Here is a 9,239-nt window from a genome sequence, read left to right as displayed (position 1 = left end):
TCCATGGATTTTATTCTAGGATTGCCACGAACTAAGAAAGAAAGCGTGAGTTGTTATTCTCTTGATTTGCCTTGTGTCAAATCTGCGAATTTGTGCAAATCTATTTTGGTGAATAAAAAAATTTTTGAATGTAAGTTGGTACGTATGAAAACCCTCATGGTTTAACTTGATTGGTTTAATGAAATCTTTGTTACACTTCGGCATGACTAATCAAAATCAAGTTTTTAAACCTGGAATCTATTTTGGTATATTTTGTTGGAAAATCAAGCATCATCTATTGTGTGCAAATACTTTCTATTGTTTTGATACTTGGTTTTTGAATAAGGTAACGAAATTTACCAAATTTGTTTTCAATTTATATTCATGCCTTAAACAGTTTCTGTGGTTATACATGAAGTTTGAGTTGCATTTGACAAAGGTTAACTCAACAACGGAGTTTCGACTACACTATGCCCCCGATGAGCGAAGGTTTGTATTAAATGGAAAAGGTAAAATCGACCCTTATTCTTCTCATTATAAAGGTAAGATGCTTGAAACTTTTGAAACACCTTTGTACTCCTCGGATAGTGACAAAGATCATGTTGATGATTTAATTTTTGTAAAACACTTAGATTGAAACATGCTTGACTGTCCTATTTTATTTATTGATGATCTATCTGTTTGATGGTTGATAAAAGATTATTGTTTTTGATAATTTTTATGATGCATGTGTGAGTGAATCTATAGTCCATCAATTAATGCATGGTATGATTGTGCAACTCGTGAACCGTGTGAACCTTTTCAAATACCTACTTGTGACGATTACGTTTACCATTTAATTTATTACTCATGATTTATTCATGGTTTGTGGAAACAATTTGAGAGGATTGAATGCTTTAAAACATGTCCATCTTTCAATGTGGTGACTTGTCCCCATTTGATTTTTCAGATTCGAGGACGAATCTTTTTGAGGAAGGAGGGAATGATACGAGTCACAGAGGCCCAACCCAAATTCTTGAAGGCAAGGCCCAATAAGAAGATTCCAAGCCCAATCAAGAAATCCACCCATACTTAGTTGAAAATCAGGCCAAATTGTCAAAGTGGCCCAAGTTATAAAGTTTTATTTTATTTTATTTATTTATTTATTTATTTTTACTTAGTTTAATTTTTATGTAAATATTCAGTCCCAGAGTCCCAAATAAAGACCCTTGGCTGAATTTCCATATTAAAATAATTAGGAGTTTTTTTTATTTTAGTTTTCTAATTAGATTAGGACTAGTTATAAGGCCTATTTAAAGGCATGGCTAGCCACCTTGTAAAGAACTTCCCAAATATATATTAAATTTCAGATTTGTTGAGTGCAGAATTTTCTTTGGGGTTTTCTCCAAGAATTCTCTCTTGAGCTTTCTTTAGAAGTTGTTTTAACAATCTTTTGATTGTGGGAGCCATCTTCAATCTTCTTCTTGCCATTGATATTCTTTGGAGGGGAGATTAGAGCCGTTTGAAGGGAGTTGTGAGATCTTTCGGGATTTCAAGGCTTCTTAGGACTTATCTTTTAATTTCTTCCTGTCAATTCTTTCTTTATTTCTGCTTGTGCCGAATCTTTATCTAATTTATTTTCTGTTCTTATTGTGTTTTCAGCCTTTTTCTATATTAAGGAATTAGCCCAAAAATCCCCAATTTCTAGGGTTCTTGCCGATTCATCCATACTCTTTTTGGGAGAAATTAGATTGCCGAAATTTGGGGAAAACTATCTGGGTGTTCAATTGGGCAGAATCGCAATCTCCTTTAGGGTTTCAAGAACCCTTATTAACACTTATTTCTATTCTCAATTTGATTCTTTGCTTGATTTGGGATTTTATTTCAGATCTGGAAATTCAAAATTCTAATCTTTTAATTTTCTGCTTCGCTTCAGATCCGATTGTTTAGGGTTTTTCGTAGGAGTTTCCGTGACTTGGCAACTCGATCTTGGTCCGCGCAACCCCGTATCATTTGGTATCAGATTTTGGGCGTTTTAGGTGTTCTTGGTTGATTTCTAAACCGATCTCTATTTTTAAATTACAAACAGCAGTTTTACCCGAAAAATTTTCAAAAAAATTCATTTGAGTGGGTAAACGTTTTCTGATTGATCTGAAATTTTACATACATATTTGTAGCACTGTTATTGAATATAAAAAATATTTCCCGCAAAAAAATAAGTCGAAAAATTCAAAAAATCGAAAAAAGACGAAATCCAATAAAAAATTAAAAAAATATTCAGCGGGTTGAATTTGGTGCCCAAATTTTCCAGATCAAAAATTAAGTATTTGAAGACATTCCAGATTTAATTTCGTGATTTTTTGAGATCGGGAACACCTCGAACGAAGTTGTCAAGTTACTCCGCAGTTTTTCGGGTTTTCTGTTTTCAACAATTTTTATTGATTCTTAGCTGTAGGTTTTCATTTGTTTGCTTTTTATTCTCCCTTTACAATATCTAACACCTTCTTGTTTCTTGTGTTAGTAGGATTTAAACGTGTGCACAATCCTTCCTCGGTGCAACACAAATCAATTGGTGTCTCGTCAGTTTTTGGCATCCTAGTGCAAATTAGGATTCTTTGGTAGTTTGGTTCACACTCTCTAATTGGTTAATATAAACTCCGATAAAGAACTCACAAGATTGAATTCTACCTCATTGAGAATTTGAATTTTTCTTTTTGAGTGATTAACGGTGAGGTTTGCTAATTTTTCTTTTTGAGTGTTGAGTGTTTGTTTTGCAGGTAGTCCAAAAAAAATAATAATAAGATGCTCCGCCGCACCCTTAACATCCAAGTGGGAGACGATTGTGATAACCAAAGGACCAATATTTTCCATTCTAGGTGTTTTATAAAAGGTAACTTATGTTCACTTATGATTGATAGTGGGAGTTGTTCATATGTAGTTAGCAGTTATTTGGTGGATTCCTTAAAGTTACCTTGTATCGAGCACCCTAAGCCGTATCACCTTCAGTGGCTTAATGAATGCTCAGAAGTTAAGGTTACAAAACAGTCCTTGATCACTTTTAAGCTCGGGAATTACGAGGATGAGGTATGGTGTGATGTGGTCCCAATGCATGTGGCACACTTGCTCCTTGGACGGCCTTGGCAATTTGATCGTGATGTTACACACCAAGGCAAGCTCAATAGATACTCTCTTGTATTTAAAGGCCGAAAATTCACTCTTGCTCCTTTAAATCCCAATGATGTATATAAAGATCAATTAAAAATGATGAAATTTTGTGAGGGGGTGAGGGAGAAAGGAAAAATAAAAAGACAGAGAGAAAAGAGGCTAGTAGTGAAAAAGTCAAAATTTAAATGGCCCAAAGGTGAGTGAATCCAAGTGGCAAAACTAGAGAGAAAAATTGATTGCAACAAAAAAGATGTGCGGAGAGCCCTACTCAATAAACAACCTTGTATCCTTGTGAGGTTTAGGCAAAACTATTTATCTCTATCTAACATTAATGGATATTTGCCTAGTGTGTTTCAATGTCTTTTGCAGGATTATGTGGATGTTTTTAGTGAGTCCCCTAAAGGTTTACCACCTTTACGTGGGATAGAACACTTCCATTGGCCACATATGAAGAAGGATGTCGAAAAGGTATGTTCTAAGTGCATCAAATGTAAACAAGCAAAATCTAAGGTAATGCCTCATGGCCTTTACACTCCTTTGCCGATTCCTACTTCACCATGGGTAGACTTATCCATGGATTTTATTCTAGGATTGCCACGAACTAAGAAAGAAAGCGTGAGTTGTTATTCTCTTGATTTGCCTTGTGTCAAATCTGCGAATTTGTGCAAATCTATTTTGGTGAATAAAAAAATTTTTGAATGTAAGTTGGTACGTATGCGAAAACCCTCATGGTTTAACTTGATTGGTTTAATGAAATCTTTGTTACACTTCGGCATGACTAATCAAAATCAAGTTTTTAAACCTGGAATCTATTTTGGTATATTTTGTTGGAAAATCAAGCATCATCTATTGTGTGCAAATACTTTCTATTGTTTTGATACTTGGTTTTTGAATAAGGTAACGAAATTTACCAAATTTGTTTTCAATTTATATTCATGCCTTAAACAGTTTCTGTGGTTATACATGAAGTTTGAGTTGCATTTGACAAAGGTTAACTCAACAACGGAGTTTCGACTACACTATGCCCCCGATGAGCGAAGGTTTGTATTAAATGGAAAAGGTAAAATCGACCCTTATTCTTCTCATTATAAAGGTAAGATGCTTGAAACTTTTGAAACACCTTTGTACTCCTCGGATAGTGACAAAGATCATGTTGATGATTTAATTTTGTAAAACACTTAGATTGAAACATGCTTGATCTGTCCTATTTTATTTATTGATGATCTATCTGTTTTGATGGTTGATAAAAGATTATTGTTTTGATAATTTTATGATGCATGTGTGAGTGAATCTATAGTCCATCAATTAATGCATGGTATGATTGTGCAACTCTGTGAACCGTGTGAACCTTTTCAAATACCTACTTGTGACGATTACGTTTACCATTTAATTTATTACTCGCGATTTATTCATGGTTTGTGGAAACAATTTGAGAGGATTGAATGCTTTAAAACATGTCCATCTTTCAATGTGGTGACTTGTCCCCATTTGATTTTTCAGATTCGAGGACTAATCTTTTTGAGGAAGGAGGAATGATACGAGTCACAGAGGCCTAACCCAAATTCTTGAAGGCAAGGCCCAATAAGAAGATTCCAAGCCCAATCAAGAAATCCACCTATACTTAGTTGAAAATCAGGCCAAATTGTCAAAGTGGCCCAAGTTATAAAGTTTTATTTTTATTTTTATTTATTTATTTATTTATTTTTACTTAGTTTAATTTTTATGTAAATATTCAGTCCCAGAGTCCCAAATAAAGACCCTTGGCTGAATTTCCATATTAAAATAATTAGGAGTTTTTTTTATTTTAGTTTTCTAATTAGATTAGGACTAGTTATAAGGCCTATTTAAAGGCATGGCTAGCCACCTTGTAAAGAACTTCCCAAATATATATTAAATTTCAGATTTGTTGAGTGCAGAATTTTCTTTGGGGTTTTCTCCAAGAATTCTCTCTTGAGCTTTCTTTAGAAGTTGTTTTAACAATCTTTTGATTGTGGGAGCCATCTTCAACCTTCTTCTTGCCATTGATATTCTTTGGAGGGGAGATTAGAGCCGTTTGAAGGGAGTTGTGAGATCTTTCGGGATTTCAAGGCTTCTTAGGACTTATCTTTTAATTTCTTCCTGTAAATTCTTTCTTTATTTCTGCTTGTGCCGAATCTTTATCTAATTTATTTTCTGTTCTTATTGTGTTTTCAGCCTTTTTCTATATTAAGGAATTAGCCCAAAAATCCCCAATTTCTAGGGTTCTTGCCGATTCATCTATACTCTTTTTGGGAGAAATTAGATTGTCAAATTTGGGGAAAACTATCTGGTGTTCAATTGGGCGTAATCGCAATCTCCTTTAGGGTTTCAAGAACCCTTATTAACACTTATTTCTATTCTCAATTTGATTCTTTCTTGATTTGGGGATTTTATTTCAGATCTGGAAATTCAAAATTCTAATCTTTTAATTTTCTGCTTAAACGTTTCAGATCTAATTGTTTAGGGTTTTTCGTAGGAGTTTCCCGTGACTTGGCAACTCGATCTTGGTCCGCACGCACAACCCCCGTATTATTTGGTATCAGATTTTGGGCGTTTTAGGTGTTCTTGGTTGATTTCTAAACCGATCTCTATTTTTAAATTACAAACAGCAGTTTTACCGAAAAATTTTCAAAAAAATTCATTTGAGCGGGTAAACGTTTTCGATTGATCTGAAATTTTACATACATATTTGTAGCACTGTTATTGAATATAAAAATTATTTCCCGCATAAAAAATAAGTCGAAAAATTCAAAAAATCGAAAAAGACGAAATCCAATAAAAAATTAAAAAAATATTCAGCGGGTTGAATTTGGTGCCCAAATTTTCCAGATCAAAATTAAGTATTTGAAGACATTCCAGATTTAATTTCGTGATTTTTGAGATCGGGAACACCTCGAACGAAGTTGTCAAGTTACTCCAGCATTTTTCGGGTTTTCTGTTTTCAACAATTTTATTGATTCTTAGCTGTAGGTTTTCATTTGTTTGCTTTTTATTCTCCTTTACAATATCTAACACCTTCTTGTTTCTTGTGTTAGTAGGATTTAAACGTGCACAATCCTTCCTCGGTGCAACACAAATCAATTGGTGTCTCGTCGCTTTTGGCATCCTAGTGCAAATTAGGATTCTTTGGTAGTTTGGTTCACACTCTCTAATTGGTTAATATAAACTCCGATAAAGAACTCACAAGATTGAATTCTACCTCATTGAGAATTTGAATTTTTCTTTTTGAGTGATTAACGGTGAGGTTTGCTAATTTTTCTTTTTGAGTGTTGAGTGTTTGTTTTGCAGGTAGTCCAAAAAATAATAATAATAAGATGCTCCGCCGCACCCTTAACATCCAAGTGGGAGACGATTGTGATAACCAAAGGACCAATATTTTCCATTCTAGGTGTTTTATAAAAGGTAACTTATGTTCACTTATGATTGATATTGGGAGTTGTTCATATGTAGTTAGCAGTTATTTGGTGGATTCCTTAAAGTTACCTTGTATCGAGCACCCTAAGTCAGTATCACCTTCAAAGGGCTTAATGAATGCTCGAAGTTAAGGTTACAAAACAGTCCTTGATCACTTTTAAGCTCGGGAATTACGAGGATGAGGTATGGTGTGATGTGGTCCCAATGCATGTGGCACACTTGCTCCTTGGACGGCCTTGGCAATTTGATCGTGATGTTACACACCAAGGCAAGCTCAATAGATACTCTCTTGTATTTAAAGGCGAAAATTCACTCTTGCTCCTTTAAATCCCAATGATGTATATAAAGATCAATTAAAATGATGAAATTTTGTGAGGGGTGAGGAGAAAGGAAAATAAAAAGACAGAGAGAAAAGAGGCTAGTAGTGAAAAAGTCAAAATTTAAATGGCCCAAAGGTGAGTGAATCCAAGTGGCAAAACTAGAGAGAAAAATTGATTGCAACAAAAAAGATGTGCGGAGAGCCCTACTCAATAAACAACCTTGTATCCTTGTGAGGTTTAGGCAAAACTATTTATCTCTATCTAACATTAATGGATATTTGCCTAGTGTGTTTCAATGTCTTTTGCAGGATTATGTGGATGTTTTTAGTGAGTCCCCTAAAGGTTTACCACCTTTACGTGGGATAGAACACTTCCATTGGCCACATATGAAGAAGGATGTCGAAAAGGTATGTTCTAAGTGCATCAAATGTAAACAAGCAAAATCTAAGGTAATGCCTCATGGCCTTTACACTCCTTTGCCGATTCCTACTTCACCATGGGTAGACTTATCCATGGATTTTATTCTAGGATTGCCACGAACTAAGAAAGAAAGCGTGAGTTGTTATTCTCTTGATTTGCCTTGTGTCAAATCTGCGAATTTGTGCAAATCTATTTTGGTGAATAAAAAATTTTGAATGTAAGTTGGTACGTATGCGAAAACCCTCATGGTTTAACTTGATTGGTTTAATGAAATCTTTGTTACACTTCGCATGACTAATCAAAATCAAGTTTTAAACCGGAATCTATTTTGGTATATTTTGTTGGAAAATCAAGCATCATCTATTGTGTGCAAATACTTTCTATTGTTTTGATACTTGGTTTTTGAATAAGGTAACGAAATTTACCAAATTTGTTTTCAATTTATATTCATGCCTTAAACAGTTTCTGTGGTTATACATGAAGTTTGAGTTGCATTTGACAAAGGTTAACTCAACAACGGAGTTTCGACTACACTATGCCCCCGATGAGCGAAGGTTTGTATTAAATGGAAAAGGTAAAATCGACCCTTATTCTTCTCATTATAAAGGTAAGATGCTTGAAACTTTTGAAACACCTTTGTACTCCTCGGATAGTGACAAAGATCATGTTGATGATTTAATTTTTGTAAAACACTTAGATTGAAACATGCTTGACTGTCCTATTTTATTTATTGATGATCTATCTGTTTTGATGGTTGATAAAAGATTATTGTTTTGATAATTTTTATGATGCATGTGTGAGTGAATCTATAGTCCATCAATTAATGCATGGTATGATTGTGCAACTCGTGAACCGTGTGAACCTTTTCAAATACCTACTTGTGACGATTACGTTTACCATTTAATTTATTACTCATGATTTATTCATGGTTTGTGGAAACAATTTGAGAGGATTGAATGCTTTAAAACATGTCCATCTTTCAATGTGGTGACTTGTCCCCATTTGATTTTTCAGATTCGAGGACTAATCTTTTTGAGGAAGGAGGAATGATACGAGTCACAGAGGCCTAACCCAAATTCTTGAAGGCAAGGCCCAATAAGAAGATTCCAAGCCCAATCAAGAAATCCACCTATACTTAGTTGAAAATCAGGCCAAATTGTCAAAGTGGCCCAAGTTATAAAGTTTTATTTTATTTTTATTTATTTATTTATTTATTTTACTTAGTTTAATTTTTATGTAAATATTCAGTCCCGAGTCCCAAATAAAGACCCTTGGCTGAATTTCCATATTAAAATAATTAGGAGTTTTTTATTTTAGTTTTCTAATTAGATTAGGACTAGTTATAAGGCCTATTTAAAGGCATGGCTAGCCACCTTGTAAAGAACTTCCCAAATATATATTAAATTTCAGATTTGTTGAGTGCAGAATTTTCTTTGGGGTTTTCTCAAGAATTCTCTCTTGAGCTTTCTTTAGAAGTTGTTTTAACAATCTTTTGATTGTGGGAGCCATCTTCAACCTTCTTCTTGCCATTGATATTCTTTGGAGGGAGATTAGAGCCGTTTGAAGGAGTTGTGAGATCTTTCGGATTTCAAGGCTTCTTAGGACTTATCTTTTAATTTCTTCCTCAAATTCTTTCTTTATTTCTACTTGTGCGAATCTTTATCTAATTTATTTTCTGTTCTTATTGTGTTTTCAGCCTTTTTCTATATTAAGGAATTAGCCCAAAAATCCCCAATTTCTAGGGTTCTTGCCGATTCATCTATACTCTTTTTGGGAGAAATTAGATTGCCGAAATTTGGGGAAAACTATCTGGGTGTTCAATTGGGCAGAATCGCAATCTCCTTTAGGGTTTCAAGAACCCTTATTAACACTTATTTCTATTCTCAATTTGATTCTTTCTTGATTTGGGGATTTTATTTCAGATCTGAAAATTCAAAATTCTAA

Source organism: Gossypium raimondii, chromosome 11 (genome assembly GCF_025698545.1).
Source record: "Gossypium raimondii isolate GPD5lz chromosome 11, ASM2569854v1, whole genome shotgun sequence".
NCBI classification, from domain to species: Eukaryota; Viridiplantae; Streptophyta; class Magnoliopsida; order Malvales; family Malvaceae; genus Gossypium; species Gossypium raimondii.
Note: the sequence above shows the minus strand (reverse complement) of the source record.